This window comes from Cetorhinus maximus, chromosome 8, assembly GCF_964194155.1.
Source record: "Cetorhinus maximus chromosome 8, sCetMax3.hap1.1, whole genome shotgun sequence".
NCBI lineage: Eukaryota > Metazoa > Chordata > Chondrichthyes > Lamniformes > Cetorhinidae > Cetorhinus > Cetorhinus maximus.
The window spans coordinates 36,475,091-36,494,850 of record NC_135886.1 but is presented as its reverse complement, the minus strand read 5'-3'; positions in this window follow the sequence as shown (position 1 = coordinate 36,494,850).

Below are 19,760 nucleotides of genomic sequence, written 5' to 3'. Positions count from 1 at the left end.
CCTACCTGACAGCAACTGCAAGAAATTATCATCATAACGACTGGGTCAATACAGATCCAGATACAAAACTGTGCCAAGTGAGACATTGCTTGAGTGCGTGATGATGTCAGGACGCTTGCCTGATGTCATCTTGTGCTAATATGCGGCCGGAGTGATTGGGCACGCACCTGCCTGCGGGATGTAAAAGTTTAGACTATGATTTGACTGTTATGATCTGGATGTTGTGGTGAAATTTGTGCTAGTTAACTATTTTGAACTGACTTACACCAATAGATGAAAATCAACCTCAATGAATAAAATTAGTGTGCCTCTTAAAAGGACTCTATAAAGAAACATTCCTAGAGCAATATCCTTTATATTTATTATATTTATATTTAAAATTATATTTAATTGCTGAATTTATGATTGACCCACGGATAACGTGCAGAGCTTACCTGTGGGATGAATATTTCTAACAATAGATAAAACAATGCAAGCATAGGTTTTTTACACTGCTATAGTATAATTTGGATATGTTTAACACTGTCTAAGGTGACAAGAGTGTAAAGCTGCCATGTTTGTAATCTTCTACAAAGGCGCTAACATTATAAGTTGGGCAATTATGGCCTCAGAAATCTTGGGGTGGAATTTACTGTTGGAATTGGCAGCACATGAACATTAAACATATTCTGTTCACATGTTTGTTAAAATAGAAAAGAGAGGAATAGAGGAATGTCAAGCCTTTGCCCTCTAATTCTGAATGTTAGGTGTTACTACATTTTTGAATAATCTATCAAAGATCTGATTCAACTTCTAATGTTAAGAAATATTTTGGCCTGTGACTAATGTTACAACTAGGATGGGAGGATTGCACAAATTATCAAGCCCCACTATTCTGCAGGCTATACCATTAATTTAAATGTTTAACTTTCTCACCAAAATGGCTAATTCTTTACCTATACCTCTAGTACCCAGAAGAAAAGAGACTCTGACCAGGCTTCTTTCAAAAAACTCAGAATGATTAACTTATTATAAAACAAAACTCCTTTGAAACAAGTTTTAAGAATGATTGTAATCTGGAAGTGTGACTAACTCACCCTTTTGAACTTCCCCAGCACACACACAGACACACATACACAAACAAAAGACACCCAAAAGACACAAATTTCCGCTTGCAAGTGCTGTGTCTTGGTGCTCCCCACCCCCGCCCCCCCTGTCGCTGGCAGCGGCATTAGAGGCAGCTTGCTGACTATGATGTCTTATCAGCCCTGATGACGTTGGTGGATGTCCTCTGGCTGGTAGAGCCTGTGCAGGCACCACCTGGGAGGGAGCGTCCAGCACCATGGCTGGGCACTCCTCAGTTACCGTGGCCTCATCAGATGCCCTGGGCACTGGCAGAGGGATGGAGGAGCAGCTGCCTTCTTCTGGAGCGTTCTGAGAGGAGCCCACAGATGCGACATGCAACTGGTCCATCAGCGTGAGGTTGGTTTGAACCTCCCTGCTCACCAGTGGTGGATGGGGATCTAGCAGATCGACAAGGCACCTCATCCATCTCTCACACTGGCAGTGACTTGCTAAGGTCATGACCAGTGTGTGGGCTTGCAAGTCCGAGCGCAATCCCAGAAACCCCTGACTCTGTTCCTGGAACTGCCTCTCCATGAGAGTTGCCACTCTCTCAATGGAGGAGGCTGTGTGCTTGGAGTTCCAGGTCAATGCAGTTCTCATGCTCTGCATGGACTCCTCCATGACAGACACCATGGCACGCAGACCCTCAGGGATCTCAGATCCTCCTACGCATCCCGTTGGACGTCCAGCATCTGCCGCCTGATGGACAACTCCAGAGGCTCATCATCTGCCTCAGACTCAGCATGGTCCTGGTCTCCAGCAGTTCTCCAACTGCCGGCACCCTGGGCACTCTCGGCCTCGGCCAGCTCCTCAAGTGAGTGTGATGTGTCCTCACCACTGTGCACTACCAACTGATATGATGTTCTATTGCCCACCGATGTGCCTGTGCTTTTGCTTGCTTCAGAGAGATGATGTGACACGACTGCATCTGTCCGGGCTCCTCCTCGGGTATAAAGGGAGGCTCCTCAGGGTGCTTTGGTTGCTTCTGAGGGAGGAACAGAATATGTCAGTTGATTACATTGTAACAAAGTGACTGTGCATAAACTACGGCTGCTCGTCAGAATGGACAACTGCCTCACTGAGGCATTGTGATTGGACGAGCAATGGGGACTGCTGATTAGAGCTTCTCATTGGAGATGCTATGATCCTACATTTAATAGACACTTCCCCTGCCTCTCACCTGTCCACTGGACTCTGTCAGGAAGATATAATAATTTCCATAATGTTATTGGAATTTATCGTAAAATAGAGAAATAGTTGGCTGCGTCTATGTGTGTGTCTGTGTGTGTGTGAGACTTAATTGAATTAGAGGCAGCTAGTCTGAGTGAAGAGAAGTTTGGTTTGAAATGTTCATTAGGTGAACATGAGAAGTTTGAGAATGTGAAGTGTAAAGGGAACATCTGCATTTTTAAACAAACTCTAGTGGCTTGAATTCAAAGGAGGGGGTGTATTGTATACATAGCCAGCAGAAGTAATAAAAAGTAGTGTGTTTATTTATTTTTCCCAAAGATTACTGGTGGAACTGGTACTATGGTAGAATTTTTATTCGTGCACAGACCACTGGGTCCAATGGCGACCTGGCGGCCTGCTTAAATAAAGGCCTGGCAGCCTTTGCAAGGCTGCTCACAATGGCCGCCAGAAGGGCTCAGCAGAGGGCTACTGTTCAGCAGGCAAGGCCGGAGAGTAGAGCAGCGGGGCAGGCCAGGCCGGAGGGTAGGGCAGCGGGGCAGGCCAGGCTGGAGGGTAGGGCAGCGGGGCAGGCCAGGCCAGGCCGGAGGGAATGGGCAGCGGGCCAGGCCAGGCCGGAGGGTAGGGCAGTGGGGCAGGCCAGGCCGGAGGGTAGGGCAGCAGGGCAGGCCAGGCCGGAGGGTAGGGCAGTGGGGCAGTGTGCCTCTCGGTTCTCGGATGGGTGCCTATCTGCTCTCCTGGAGGAGGCGGCAGCACGACGGGAGGTCCTGCTTCCGAGGGATGGAAGGCGGAGGCCTCCCCGCCTGACCAAATGTATGTGGGAGGAGATGGCCGAGAGTGTGAGCTCCCTTGATGTGGTGAGACGCAGTTGGTTCCAATGCTGAAAAAGATTCAACGATCTCCTGCGCTTGGGAAGGGTGAGTACCATGTTGGCTGAGGTCACGTAATACGGCCATCGCCCTTTCCCCCCAATCCCCCCACCTCTCCCTCCAGCAACTCTGAGTACAGTAATGGCATTGAATCCTTCCCGGCATGTATGCCTCGCTGGGTGGGCCAGCAGATATTGCCCATGCCTAGTTCACCCTGAGAGGGTTGAGCTAGGATGGGTTCTGCGCCCGCAACATGTGTGTCACTGAACCCAAAGTATAGAATGGGGGCAAAACTCAAGGGTCTGCACCTAGGCAGAGTGCTGGAACTGGGAAGCATGTCAGAGTCAGGGTGCTAACATGCTGGGAGGGGAGCTTCCAGGTGGCGGGGCACCAATCCATCTGCTGGTCTTTGCGTTCCACGTGCTTGTGCCTCCTTGCTTAGCAAAGTTACACCTTGTGGTGCCACTTGTGAAGGAAGCAGCATTTGGGCAATGGGGGTGGGGTCAGCTCTAGCTTCTTTGTGTGAGTGTGCGGCAGCTGTGAGGTAACGAAGAACTGGAGTCCTGCAATGCCCCACTCTGTCTGGATTGGCAGGAATGTGATAGGAATCCAGGTACAGGCTGGACTAATAAATGCTCTTCTCACCTTTTCAGGAGAAGACTGAACACAATTCCACAGAGCGGATGCAGACTGGCAGAGGCCAGGCCCTGCTGGCCATCTTGACTCCTTTTGAGCAGCAGGCCATAGATCTGGAGAGGCGCCATGCGCCCAGGTCTACCGGTGGTGGTGAGGCTGGGGTACCACGGGGAGATATGTTTGTTGTGCACTGAGGTTACCATGTGTGTCCCAGCAGCCATGGCACTGCTGAATGCTCAGCGATTGAAGTTTGCAACATGGGTTTACTATTGATTATGGAAGGATGAACGTATAATGATCCGGGGGACCGGCATGCAAATTGACATTGTCTGCTCTGTAACTAATCAAATGTCCTTGCTCTTCCTTTCAGCATCACTGGAGCAGGGAAGAGAGGAGGAGGCAGATGGTCCACCTCTGACACCTGAGGGCACAGAGCAATTCGACTCACCAGTGTCACGCCATCTCTGCCAGGCAGGCTCCAGCGCAGATTCTAGCAACTCGATGGGAATTAGATCTTTGGCTAATGTCCTGGGGCACAGCGGTGAGGGCACTTCACACTCACTTGAGGTGCGAGCAGAGACAGAGAGTGCCCAGGGCGCTGCCAGTTGGAAGACTGCTGGGGACCAGGAACATGCTCGGTTGGTGCCTGATGATGGGCGTCTGCAGTCGTACGTGAGGCAGCACAAGCTGGAAGTGCAGCAGGGTATGCGGGAGGATCTGGCGGAGATACATGAGGCTATGTGCAGCATGGTGCCCGTGCTGGAGGAGTCCACGTGGAGCATCACTGATGCAATGAGCTCATGGCTGTGCGCCATGCTTCCTCCATGGAGATAGTTGCGATTCTCATGGAGAGGCTCCTCAAAGAGAACAATCACGGCCTCCCGGGGTTGCGCTCGGACCTGCAAGCCCTCACAGCGGCATTGACCTCAGCTAGTCATTGCCCGCATGAGTATGGTTTGGGCACTAACTATCCCAGCTCGGTGCCCATCCATCCACGGTGAGCAGGGAGGTCCGAAGCGACCTCACGTCAGCGCAGCAGCTGCCTGTTGTCTCAGTGGGCTCCTCTCAGGGCACTCCAAATGAGGGCAACAGCTCCTCCGCCCCTCTGCCAGTGACCGTGGCATCTGATGAGGCTGTGACAACTGAAGAGATGTCAGCTGTGGAACTGGCCACTCCCTCCCGGGCAGGGCCATCAAAAGATCCACGGGTCAGAGGACGGCCGCCAAGGTCATCGAGGCCAACAGGACAGCACAGTGAGCAGGCTGTCTCAGATGCCAGTGCCAGCGAGGGGACAGCACCTGGACGTAGCGCCCGTAAGCGTAAATTTAAGGCATCTTAGGCACACCACGGGTTTCTCACTGGTGCTTTTATGTTGCCCCATTGTAGTCCATTTAAGACTTGGTGTGATGTGCAACACCTTTTTTTTTGGTTTCTGAAGTTACTTTTGTAATCTCATTAAATTTTGATATGTTGCCATGCCTCAGGGTGATTCCTTACTTCTGCAAGTGGACAGGAACCCATGATGTTATGAGTGAGTTGTGTGATATTGAGCTTTTTTGACAAGGGCCTTAGTTAATGTTACTATCCAGGCAGATTTAGCACTCAGGTATTGAGTATGGAACCTGCAGCCCTGGCGTGTGTTGAAGGTCCATCTGTGGTCTGCCAGATAAAGGTTCTTTGGATTAAAGCCTCCCGGGTGTCCCTGCCTCCCTGGAGTGTGCCCGGGTCAGCGTCTACCCCCTCAGTGTTCTCCTATACGTACACATCCTCAGACTCAGTGCTGGACTCATCGTGTGCATCCTCTTCGTTCACTGCATTGCCCCTGTCCAGTGCCAGATTGTGGAGAGTGCAGCATGCAACCACTATCAGTGACACACGATCTGGGGGGTATTGGAGTGCGCCCCCGAATGGTCCAGGCATTGGAAGCGCATCTTGAGAAGACCGATGACTCTCTCCACCACAGCCCTTGTGGAGTCATGGCTCCTATTGTACCGCTGCTCAGCCTCTGTTCTTGGATGGCGGAGAGGCTTCATGAGCCACCTTCTGAGGGGATAGCCCTTGTCACCCAGCAGCCATCCATCCAGCCGGACTGGAGCACTGAAGAGCCTCAGCATCTGGGAGTGCATCAGTATGCGGGAGCTGCCTGGGTACTTTCACAGACTTGTAGAATCTGCATCCTGTGATCACACACTATCTGCACGTTCATGGAGTGGAAGCCCTTCCTGTTGATGAAGGCACCGGGCTCACCTGCTAGCACCTTGATGGTCACATGTGTGCAGTCTATTGCACCCTTGACACGGGGGAAGCCAGCAATGGCCGCAAAGCCTCTGGCTCACTGTGTCTGGCTGGCCCCGTCCCACCGGTAGTGGATGAAAGTTAATGCATGCCTGAACAGAGTGTCTGTCACCTGCTTGACACAAGTGTGGACAGCTAACTGAGAGACTCCGCAAAGATTACCCACCGACCCCTGGAAAGAGCTGGAGGCATAGAAGTTGAGGGCAGCAGTGACCTTCAACGCCATTGGCATGGAGTGCCCACCCACACAGTTGGCGCAGATCTCAGGGCCTATCATTTGACAGATATAGTTGACTGTCTCCCTTGAGAGACGGAGCCTCCTTCGGCACTGTACCTTAGACATATTGAGGTAGCTGCTTCGCTGCCTGTATACCCTGGCAGCAGGATCGTGGCGTTTTCTGTGGCCCCTTCCACCTTGGACTTCCTGTTGGCTCTGCGCTCCGTGTGCCTGTGCCTCTCCTCCCAAAGGTGGCTCCACTGGAGGCTGAATGTCGACTCCTGGCCTCCTCCCCTTTCTGACCCTCCCTTCCTCTTCAGAGGAGGTGCCTCCAGTGGAGAGCAGAACTCCCATTCCCAGGCTAAGGGAAGGTGTCCTGAAACCTGCAAGCCCCAAAAATGATCTTCACAGTAGAATCACAGAAGTACACAGTGTCGAAGAGGCTCTTCGGCCCATCGAGTCTGCACCGACACGTGAGAAACACCTGCCCTACCTACCTAATCCCATTTACCAGCACTTGGCCCATAGCCTTGAACGTTATGACGTGCCAAGTGCTCATCCAGGTACTTTTTAAAGGATGTGAGGCAACCTGCCTCCACCACCCTCCCAGGCAGCGCATTCTACACATCACCACCCTCTGGGTAAAAAAAGTTTTTCCTCACATCCCCTCCAAACCTCCTGCCCCTCACCTTGAACTTATGTCCCCTCGCGACTGACCCTTCAACTAAGGGGAACAGCTGATCCCTGTCCACCCTGTCCATGCCCCTCATAATCTTGTACAGCTCGATCAGTTCGCCCCTCAGTCTTCTCTGCTCCAATGAAAATAACCTAAGTCTATCCAACCTCTCTTCATAACTTAAATGTTTCACCCCAGGCAACATCCTGGTGAATGTCCTCTGCACCCCATCCAGTGCAATTACATCCTTGCTATAATGCGGCGGCCAGAACTGCACACAGTACTTCAGCTGTGGCCTCACCAAGGTTCTATACAACTCCAACATGATCTCCCTACTTTTATAATCTATGCCTCAATTGATAAAGGCAAGTGTCCCATATGCCTTTTTCACCACCCCAGTAACATGCCCCTCTGCCTTCTGAGATCTATGGACACACACGCCAAGGTCCCTTTGTTCCTCAGAAATTCCTAGTGTCATGCCGTTCATTGAATACTTCCTTGTCATGTTACTCCTTCCAAAGTGCATCACCTCACACTTTTCAGGGTTAAATTCCTTCTTCCACTTATCTGCCCATTTGACCATCCCGTCTATATATTCCTGTAGCCCAAGACACTCAACCTCACTGTTAACCACCCAACCAATCTTTGTATCATCTGCAAACTCACTAATCCTCCCCCGCCACATAGTCATCTATGTTGTTTATATAAATGACGAACAATAGGGGACCCAGCACAGATCCCTGTGTTACGTCACTGGACACTGGCTTCCAGTCACTAAAGCATCCTTCTGTCATCACCCTCTGTCTCCTACAACTAAGCCAATTTTGAATCCACCTTATCAAATTACCCTGTATCCCATGTGCATTAGCTTTCTTTATAAGTCTCCCATGTGGGACCTTGTCAAAGGCTTTGCTCAAATCCATATAAACTACATCAACTGCACTACCCTCATCTACATACCTGGTCACCTGCTCACCTATAGTCCTGACCTGAAGGCTTTTACTCCTGTCCAAGCAGCTGGTATGAGTTTTGAAGTATTCCTGCTCACCCAGGCAAATATCAGTAACTTTTACAATTAAATATTTAACAGATAACATTTGTGACCCCACTCACCCCTCTTATCCTGCCTGTGGATGAGGTTTATACAACTGTCTCCTACCCACCTGCCTGTTGTGCCCGTGCAACATCCTGAAGATGGCACGGGACCCGAAAAATTGCAGTCAATTGCTGCCTCAAGGGCCTAAACTACATGAATAATTAATGGCAGGCGCGCATTGGAGAACATCGCACACCTGCCCACCTAAATATTGCGATGGCGCGCGGTGACATCAGGACGCTCACCCAATGTCACCGCGCGTCATTTTACGTGTTGGCCAACGGGAGAATTCTGGCCTTAATGAAACAATGGGAATTTGCATTCAAAGGGGAAAATATGTATAAAGGAGCGAAGATTGTTTGAAGGGAGGCAGTTTAAGATCCAACAAGTATGAAAAGCCTGCAGCCTGTATGCACCAAACTGCTGCCTCCAGGGACTGAAGTGAAGAGAACTCACGTTGAATCCGACTGTTCAGAGTATTGTTTACTTTGCCTGGGCCTTTTAAAATCAATGTGTCTTACTGTTGCCTTGACAAAAGTGTAACTGGGAATTAGATTGATTAGGGATTTAGGAGTTATCATAGTAGTAATTTGTAGATCTATGTGTGTATTTAAAATCCTCTCCCCTATTAATAAAGGTTTAATTTAGTTTTATAAAACTAAATAAAACTTGATGGTCTTATTACTGAATTCAAAGCATGCATCTAGAAACATACAAATTGAAAATTAGCTGTGACAGTTATTTCGAGTTTCCCTCTGGGATTTGGACAGGTCAGCATTTACCACCTGCTGTGTCATAACAAATATTGGGGGTTCTTTGTGGGATATTCCCTGATTGGTTTGGAGTTGGTGAATCTTAAGGTTTCAAGTAGGAGAAGCATTTTGAGCTCAGGAGTTGGTGTGAGGTTTTTTTTGTAGTAGTGAGACTGCAACATGGCTTTGGCCTTATCTGGAAGTTGAAGTTATAACTTTGGTTGGGTTACAAAAGGTAACTAAAGTTAAGTTACTGAAATTGGCAGATAAATTACAATTAGGATCACCTGCATGGTCGAGGAAAGCAGATATAATTTAAAGTATAGCACATCAATTGAAATTGGAAGGAATACCTGAGAGACCGATTTCTCCATGGACTGGGTCATTGGAAAGGGCTCAAATTCAGTTGCAAATGAAAAAAATTGAACTAGAGGCAGCAGAAAAAGAAAAAGAGAGAGCATTTCAAAGTGAATAGGCAGAAAGGCAGGCGAGAGAAAGAAAACAAGAAAAGGAATTAGAAATGGCAAGGTTAGAAAAGGAGGAAAGAGTAAAAGAGAGAGAGAGAGAGAATTCCAGCTTAAAGTGCAGGCAGTTAAAAAAGAGACGCCAGGAGGTGAGGAAGGACTTATTTCCAGATCAGAAACCAGTGGGGAGATGTTTAAATTTGTACAAGCTCTTCCAAAGTTTGAGGAAAGAAATGTTGAAACATTCTTTATTTCATTTGAGAAGATAGCTAAACAGATGAAATAGCCACAGGAACACTGGACACTGTTGTTACAATCCAGGGGGTTGGTGGGTAGAGTACATGGGGTTTGTGCTTCACTATTAGAAGCAGTATTGGTGAACTATGATGTGGTAAAAAAGGCTATTTTGAGTGCATATGAGTTGATTCCTGAGGCACACAGGCAGAAATTTAGGAATATGAGAAAACAGCTTGGGCAAACTGATATTGAGTTTGAAAGAATAAAACAAAATAATTTTGACCAGTGGATATGGACATTAAACCTAGAGACGACATATGCATCTTTTAGAAAAGTAATTCTTTTGGAAAAATTTAGAGATTCAATTCCTTTGGTAGTGAGAACTCATGTGGAGGAACAGAGAGTTGAATATGTAAGGCAAGCAGCCGAGATAGCTGATGATTATGAGGTTAGTTCATAGAGACAAACCTTTTTTCCGTCGCTCTTTTGAATCGGAAAAGGATAGAAAGTGGGAAGGTGAAAGGGAGGTGGGTAGTCAGGGAAGAGAAGAGGTAGGTGTAAATTCGCAGGAAGTTTTTTCTCAGAATGAAAAGAAAGGTGCTGAGGGTAGAGGTGACATTCAAAAATTGTGGCGTTTTTATTGTAATAAATTTGGACACACGAAGTCGGTGTGTTGGAAATTGCAAGGAAATTCTATTGGCATTATAGGTGTGCAGAAAAGTTCTGGAAATAAAAGTACTGTGGATTCTGAGGTTCAGGTATAGGAAAAGCCAATGGTTTGTGTACAGGTAAAACAGGGAGAATCAGTGTGATAGGTAAAGAAGTGGGAATGTGTTCACAATTTACCCAAGAGAAGTTGGAGAAGCAGGTTGCAGAAATGTTTAGAGATTTTGTATGTGGAGGGCAAGTCTTTCCATGTGTACAGGATGGAGTAGGTAAAGATGTTAAAATTTTAAGAGACACAGGGACTAGTCAATCCTTAATGTTTTGGGATAGTGACATTTGTTCAGAGGGAATATTGCAGGAACAGGTGATAATGAGTGTGGTTCATGGAGATGCTAAACCTATCCCCTTGTGGAAGGTAAATATAAAGAGTAAGTGGAAAACAGGCAAAGTGACTGTTGGAATGATGGAAAAATAGCCCATATCAGGGGTTCAATTTATCTTGGGTAATGATATAGCTGGATCACAAATGTGGGTGATGCCTATGGTAGTTGAGCAGCCTGTAGAGGTGTCTTCAACAGAAGTGTTGTAGAGAGAGCATCCTGGATTGTTTCCAGATTGTTCGATAACAAGGTCACGGGCTCATTGGTTGAAACAAGGACAGGCAGTTCAAAGGCAGGAAGAAGGTGTTGAAAACTAATTAGCTGACACTGTGTTTGATAACATTGTTCAGGAAGAAAGACTGAAAACAATGCAGCTGAAGTGTTTAACTCAATTTTAGTGGAATTATAGAAAAAGGATTTGCAAATAGAACATTTATATCAAACAGCTTACTCAGAAACAAAGGCAAAACGTATTCCAGAATGTGATTACCTTAAGGATAGTGTTTTAATGAGAAAATGGAGGCCTTATCATGCTTCAGCAAATGAAAGCTGGAAGGAGGTGCATCAGATTGTTGGATATAGAAATGAGATTCTGAGGATAGCTCATGAAATTCCAATGGGGGATCATTTAGGAATAGGAAGACACAGGCAAAAGTACTGAAACACTTTTATTGGCCTGGCTTGCATAGGGACGTAAACAAATTCTGCAGAACATGTCACATATGTCAGGTGGTAACGAAACCACAAGCAGTGATTAATTCGAATTCCAGCATTTGAAGAACCTTTTACTAGAGTCATGATTGATTGTGTAGGACCCCTCCCTAAGACTAAAAGTGGAAATCAGTACTTATTGACAATAATGGATGTGTCTACCAGATTTCCTGAAGCAATATGTTTGAGAAACATTACAACAAAGAAGATTGTGGAAGAGTTAACTAAGTTTTTTACAAGGCATGGTTTACCAAAGAATATACAGTTAGATCAGGGTTCAAATTTTGTCATGGCTATTTAAGGAAGCAATGAACAGTTTGGGAATAAAACAATTTAAGTCAACAGCTTATCATCTTGAGTCACAAGGGGCTTTGGAAAGATGACATCAAATTCTAAAAAATATGATGACAGCATACAGTCAGGGTTACACACAGGATTGGGTTGGAGGAATTCCATTCTTGTTATTTGCTATTAGAAATGCTCCTAATGCATCGACTGGTTTTAGTCCTTTCGAATTAGTCTATGGTAAGGGGACCACTGAAATTGATTTATGGTAAATTGGTGGGTCAAAATTCAGAAACTACTCTCCTGGATTACATTTCAAAGAGAGATTGAACAGAGCATGTGAGTTGGCTAGGGAACATTTAAAGATATCACAGCAAATGATGAAAGTGAAAGATGACAGGAAACAGCTTGGAATTTTGGTGCTGGAGAAAAAGTGTTAGTTCTGTTACCAGTACAGAGTGACTCATTAAAGGCAAGGTTTAGTGGGTCTTACAGGATTGAAAGGAAACTGAGTGAATTAAATTATTTAATAAATACTCCAGATAGAAGAAAGAAACAGAGGAAGTGTCATGTAAATATGCTTTAAAAATACTTTGACAGGGAAGAGGACCAAAAGCAGGTATTAGTGGTGGTAGGTAATGAGAAAAAAGTGGAAATGCAGGATTCTGAAATTAATTTTCCTCTAATCAAATTGGATAATGAGGGGGTGCTTGAAAATTTAAATGTAACATTGAATTACCTTCCAGACAAGTGTCAAAGTGATTTGGAAAAATTACTGCAGTCACACACAAAGCTATTTGTGGAAATAAGTTGGGGAGGGCAGATTTAGCTAGACATAGGGCAGAGTCTTCTGCCTGTTGGGCGGGCTGGTTGGGAATGGGCACGGAGCCAATCGCCACCCGCAATCGGCTCCACACTGCCATTTTACACAGGTGGGCCAATTAAGGCCTGCCTAGCGTGAAACACGGCTCCCAAGGAGTGGGCGGGCAGCAGTGGGACTGCAGTGACCGCTGGGTCAATGGCGACCCAGCAGCCCGTTTAAAGAGTGTGCGGGCAGCGTCGCAAAGGCTGACAACCATGGCCAGCAGAAGGGCTCCCGAGAGCGCTGCTGGTGAGCAGGCCAGACAGGAGGGCAAAATAAAAGCAAAAAACTGCGGATGCTGGAAATCCAAAACAAAAACAAAAATACCTAGTAAAACTCAGCAGGTCTGGCAGCATCTGCGGATAGGAGCACAGTTAACGTTTCGAGTCCAAATGACCCTTCAACAGAACTAAGTAAAAATAGAAGAGAGGTGAAATATAATCTGGTTTAGGGGGGTGGGGGGGACAAGAAGAGCTGGATAGAGGGCCAGTGATAGGTGGAGATAACCAAAAGAAGTCACAGACAAAAGGTCAGAGAGGTGTTGAAGGTGGTGATATTATCTAAGGAATGTGTTAATTAAGGGTAGAAAGCAGGACGAGCAAGGTATAGATAGCCCTAGTGGGGGTGGGGTGGGGGGAAGGGATCGAAATAGCCTAAAAGGTTGGGATAAAACAATAGATGGAAATACACTTAAAAATAATGAAAGTAGGTGGGAAAAGAAAAATCTACATAAATTATTGGAAAAAACAAAAAGGAGGGGGAAAATCGGAAAGGGGGTGGGGATGGAGGAGAGAGTTCATGGTCTAAAATTGTTGAACTCAATATTCAGTCCGGAAGGATTTAAAGTGCCTAGTCGGAAGAGGAGTTGCTGTTCCTCCAGTTTGCGTTGAGCTTCACTGGCACAATGCAGCAAGCCAAGGACGGACATGTGGGCATGAGATCAGGGTGGAGTGTTGAAATGGCAAATGACAGGGAGGTCTGGGTAATACTTGCGGACAGACCAAAGGTGTTCTGCAAAGCGGTCACCCAGTCTGCATTTGGTCTCTCCAATGTAGAGGAAACCGCATTGGGAGCAATGAATGCAGTAGACTAAGTTGAGGGAAGTGCAAGTGAAATGCTGCTTCACTTGAAAGGAGTGTTTGGGCCCTTGGACGGTGAGGAGAGGGGAAGTAAAGGGGCAGGTGTTGCACCTTCTGCGGTTGCATGGGAAGGTGCCGTGGGAGGGGGTTGAGGTGTAGGGGGTGATGGAGGAATGGACCAGGATGTCCCCGAGGGAATGATCCCTGCGGAATGCCGCCGGGGGGGTGAAGGGAAGATGTGTTTGGTGGTGGCATCATGCTGGAGTTGGCGGAAATGGCGGAGGATGATCCTTTGAATGCGGAGGCTGGTGGGGTGATAAGTGAGGACAAGGGGGACCCTATCACGGTTCTGGGAGGGAGAGGAAGGTGTGAGGGCGGATGCGCGGGAGATGGGCCGGACACGGGTGAGGGCCCTGTCAACCACCGTGGGTGGAAAACCTTGGTTAAGGAAGAAGGAAGACATGTCAGAGGAACTGTTTTTGAAAGTGGCATCATCAAAACAGATGTGACGGAGGCAAAGGAACTGAGAGAATGGGATGGAGTCCTTATAGGAAGCGGGGTGTGAGGAGCTATAGTCGAGGTAGCTGTGGGAGTCGGTAGGCTTGTAATGAATATTGGTGGACAGTCTATCACCAGAAATTGAGACAGAGAGGTCAAGGAAGGGAAGGGAAGTGTCAGAGATGGACCATGTGAAAATGATGGAGCAGTGGAAATTAGAAGCAAAATTAATAAATTTTTCCAGGTCCAGACGAGAGCATGAAGCAGCACTGAAGCAGTCATTGATGTACCGGAGAATGAGTTGTGGGAGGGGGCCGGAGTAGGACTGCAACAAGGAATGTTCCACATACCCCATAAAGAGACAGACATAACTAGGGCCCATGCGGGTACCCATAGCCACACCGTTTATTTGGAGGAAGTGAGAGGAGTTTAAGGAGAAATTGTTCAGTGAGAGAACAAGTTCAGCCAGACGGAGGAGAGTAGTGGTGGATGGGGATTGTTCAGGCCTCTGTTCGAGGAAGAAGCGGAGAGCCCTCAGTCCATCCCGGTGGGGGATGGAGGTGTAGAGGGATTGGACGTCCATGGTGAAGAGGAGGCGGTTGGGGCCAGGGAACTGGAAATTGTTGATATGATGTAGGGTGTCAGAGGAATCGCTGATGTAGGTGAGAAGGGACTGGACAAGGGGAGAGAGAATGGAGTCAAGATAACGAGAAATGAGTTCCATGGGGCAGGAACAGGCTGACACAATCGGTCTGCTGGGACAGTCCTGTTTGTGGATTTTGGGTAGGAGGTAGAAGCAGGCCGTCCGAGGTTGGGAGACTATGAGGTTGGAAGCTGCGGAAGGAAGATCTCCAGAGGAAATGAGGTCAGTAACAGTCCTGGAGACAATGGCTTGATGTTCAGTGGTGGGATCATGGTCCAGGGGGAGGTAGGAGGAAATGTCTGCGAGTTGACTCTCAGCCTCTGCGAGGTGGAGGTCCCCAAGAATGATGTTTACTCCAGAGTCCTGACCTGAAGCCTATTATTCCTGTCCAAGCAGCTGTGAAGAGATTTGAAGTTGTACTGTTTACACAGGCAAGTAGGAGTAAGTTTAAACATTAAATGTCTACCAAAGACAACTCGAGAGCCTACTCACCCCTCTTATCTCACCCATGGATGAGATTTTTAAAAATGTGGCCTGCCTGCCTGTCCGTTGTGCCCGTGTGACGATCTGATGTTTGCAGAGGCTCCAAACAATTGCCATCTATTAATGGCTCAAGGGCCTTAACTGGCGCGTTAATTAATGGTGTGTGCGCATCAGAGATCATAGCGCGCCCGCACTCCGAAGTATCGCAATGACGTGCAGCGACGTTGGGATGTACACCTGACGTCACCGCGCATCATTTTACGCATCAGCGTGCGGGGCCTGCCCCCGTATGTCAAAGAGAAGATCCTGCCCATGATGTACGTGTGGAAGTTTCATCTTCGGTAAGGTAACATCCTTATAAATTAAATCGGGCAAAGTTATCACAGGTACAGAAAGAAATCAGATTTATGCTTTATGGTCAGAATCTTTGGGTCGGCGTGCGGGGACAGGCCCCGCTCACTGACGTGTAAAATGATGCGCGGTGACATCAGGTGTGCGTCCCGACATCACCACGCTTCATTCTGATTTTCAGTTCGGCAGGCGCACACCAGAGTCGGCTGTGCACCTGCTGAACTGTCAAAGGCCTATTAAGGCCATTTAAATATCAATTAAAATACTTAACAGAGCTGCCCATCCAACCTTAAGGTTGGCGGGCAGGCAAAGAGCCCAGGCGGCCTTCACATTTATCATGAAGCCTCATCCATGGGCGGGATGAGGTTTCATGAAGTGTTTATAAATTGAATAAAAGTTTTGATTAAAGTTCATTGACATGTCACATGAGGGAACATGTCTTAAATTTTTTTTTCTCTGTATTTAAATTTTTCATGATGAAACTAATCTCCCTGAGGCAGCTCTGGGCAGGCCCCAACTTAGCCTACCACAGCCCGACAGCTCCCTCCCCCACCCCGCCCGCACAGGGAATGCTCAGTGCTTCCAGGTGTGCTTCACGCTGGGCAGGCCTTAATTGGCCTGCCCACGTAAAATGACGGTGTGCAGCCGATCGCTGCACGCCCGCCCGCGCCCGCTCCCACTCAGCCCCCCCGACGGAGAGAAAATTTTCCCCCAAATTATATCATTGAGTCTATTTGCAGTAACTGGAGTTTGCCTATTATACTTGTATCAAAACTGGATGGTACACAAAGACTGTGTGTGGACTATCTGCGGTGACAAAAGCAGATTCATATCCTACACCAAGGTTGGAAGATTTCATCGAGTAAGTTGGATAATCAAAATTTATCACAAAGATTGACTTGCTAAAAGGATATTGGCAAGTGCTGTTATCGGGGAGAGAAAAGGAGGTATTGGCATTTGTGATGCCAAATTGATTATATCAGTTTAAAGTCATGCCATTTGGTATGAAGAATGCACCTGCACCTTTTCAAAGACTGACGAACAAGGTAATTGCAGGTCTGAGTAATTGTGCTGTTTATATTGGCGGCTTGATAGTTTTCAGTCTTATGTGGGAGGAGCATTTACAACATCTGGAAGAATTATTTACTTGATAACAGCAGCTAATTTGGTGATAAACTTGGCTAAAAGGTAATTTGAAAAAGCGCAAGTTACATATCTAGGCTATACCATTAAACATGGTAAGGTGGCTCCAAGAAATATGAAAGTCAAGGCAATTTTGGATTTCCCAGTGCCTACAACAAAATAAGTTTTGAGATTTCTGGGCATGAGTGGGTTTTATCGGAAATTTGTACCAAATTTTAGCAGTGTGGTTGCTCCACTGACTGCACTATTAAAAAAGAACAAGATGTTTCAATGGATACAGGAGTGTCAGGAGGCATTCCACAGTTTGAAAACTGTATTAACTATGACACCAGCTTTAGCAGTACCCAATTACACCAAGCAATTTAAGTTGGCCGTTGATGCAAGTGATATAGACATTGAGGTTGTACTGTTGCAAGAAGATGACACTGGAATTGAAAAACTGATAGGGTATTTTTCAAGGGAGTTGAACGTACAACTGAGAAGATATTCAATGATTGAAAAGGAAACTTTGGGTTTGGAGTCAGCGTTGTAGCATTTTGAAATGTATGTGGCAAACAATTCATCAGAAACAATTGTTTATACAGACCACAATCCTTTAAAGCTTCTAGACAAATTCCGAGACAGGAGTGCAAGGCTATTCAGATGGAATTTATTACTGCAACCATTTAATCTACAGATTATATATGTCGCTGGACAAGAAAATCTGATTACCGGTGCATTGTCAAGAGTTTGAAGCTTAAAGGGAAAATTGAACATTTGAAAACCTGGAATGATTTCTGTTGATGCGAAGGATTTGTATATATATTGTTATGTTAATGCATGCATCTGGTAATGTAATAGTGTAAGTATATAGATAAGTGTAGGAGATAGTATAAGATGGGTGAATAAAAATGAAGCTGTCTTTGTAAATTATGACGGTTAATTTTTCAATATAGAGGCGGATGTCACTGAGATATGATAATTTCCATAATGCTATTGGAATTTATTGTAAAATAGAGTAATAGTTGGATGTGTCTCTGTGTGTATCTGTGTGTGAGCAAGAGAGACTTAATTGAATTAGAGGAAGCTAGTCTGGGTGAAGAGAAGAAATGTTAATTAGGTAAGCATGGGAAGTTTGAGAACGTGAAGTGTAAAGGGAACATTTGCATTTTTAAACAAACTGTGGTGGCTTGAATTCAAAGGAGGGGGTGTAATGTATACATAGCCAGCATAAGTAGTAAGAAATAGTGTGTTTATTTATTTTCCCAAAGATTACTGGTGGAATTGGTGCTGTGGTAAATTTGTTATTAGTAGAGAGGTCAGTTTCAAAAGACATAGGCCAGAATTTTGCTGTTGACGTACAGGGCGGGCCTGACATGCCAACGTGCAAAACGATGCACGATGATGTCGGGCACCCACACCTGCCAAACTGTCAAAGGCCTATTAAGGCCATTAGGAAACTAATTAAGCTAATTAACAGTCTTAAGGTTGGCAAGCAGACAAAGAGCCCAAGCGGCCTTTGCGTTTTTCAGGAAACCTCATCCACGGGTGGGATGAGGTTTCCTGAAAGTTTAATAAAATAATTAAATAAAATTTGCGAAATGCACAAATGTGTCCCAGCACATGTAACACTGTCACATGAAGGGATGTGCTTAAATAATTTTTCAGATCATTTATTAAAAATTTGCACTAACACCTTAATCTCCCTGAGGCAGTGCTGTGCCTCCGAGAGATTCCGGCACTCTTTCGTGCACATGCTGAGTACTACCAGCCATGAGTCACACTGGGCGGGCCTTAATTGGCCTGCCCACGTAAAATGGCGGCACGTAGCTGATCGCCAGTGGCGATTGGCTCCGCGCCCGCTCCTGCCCACTTCCGCCCAGCCCGCCCGACGCAGGTAAGATCTTGCCTATAGTGAAACAATGAGAACTTGCATCCAAAGAGGAAAATGTGTAAGAAGCAGAGAAGACTGTTTGAAGGGAGGCATTTTAAGATCATTTTAAGTGTGAAAATCCTGCAGCCTGTCTGTACCAAACTGCTTCTCCAGGGGCTGAAATGAAGAGAACTCACTTTGAATCCGACTGTTCAGGGTATTGTTTACTTTGCCTGGGTCTTTTAAAATCTATGTGTCTTATTGTTGCCTTAACGAAAGTTTAACTGGGCATTAGATTGATTAGGGGATTTACAAGATATCATAGTAGTAATTTGTAGATCTATGTATGTATTTAAAATTCTTTCTCTTAATAATAAAGGTTCGATTTAGTTTTATAAAAACCTCTTAAGACTTGATGGTCTTATTACTGAATTCAAAGCCCACATCTGGAAAAATACAAATTGAAAATTAGTTGTGACAGTTGTTTCAAGTTTCCCTCTGGGATTTGAACAGCTCAGCATTTACCACCTGCTGTGTCATAACAACTCTTACCTTCCTCTGAGACCCCTGCCTCTCTGTGACCTGGGGACCTTGCTCCACACTTGCATTCCATGTCCAGGGCATCCATCTCGAACTTTGAAAGTATCAGTATGTTAGAGACCCCACCACACATTCGTTTCTGCTTGCTCCAGCACATCATGGCTTCTTTTCTCCTGGGCAAAGGTGCATTCATTAGTGCACCCTCTAACTGCCACGCAATAACAGCCTTGCACGCTCTCCCCCGCCCCCCACCCCACCCCAAGGAAACGCAGGTTGATTTGCCCATCAGATTAGCACACCTTACTCTTCTATAGTCACAAGGCAAGCAGGCATATTTCCCAGCCTTGGCATGCACAGGGATATGTGCCATTTGGCACTCCGCATCTCACACTCCTGAGCGCCACAAAGAACAGCCACCCTCCAATACATCTATACGCAGTTCCATGCCAAGTCGGTACTCACCCGTGTAGAGTGCAGAAGATCATTGAACCATTTCCGGCACTGGATCCATGCGCAGTGCCCAACATCATGCCCACTCACCTGAGCAGCTACCTCTGTCCAGGCCTTCTTTGTCTGGTGGGGGGTGGGGGGCCTCCTCTTTCCATCCCACGGGATGAGGATGTCACACTGGGCACTCACTGCCTCCACTAGAGTGTGCAGGCATTCGTCAGAGAACCGGGAAAGCAGAGTGCCCACCAGCATTGCCCTCCCGCCTGACGTGCCCAGTGAGTGC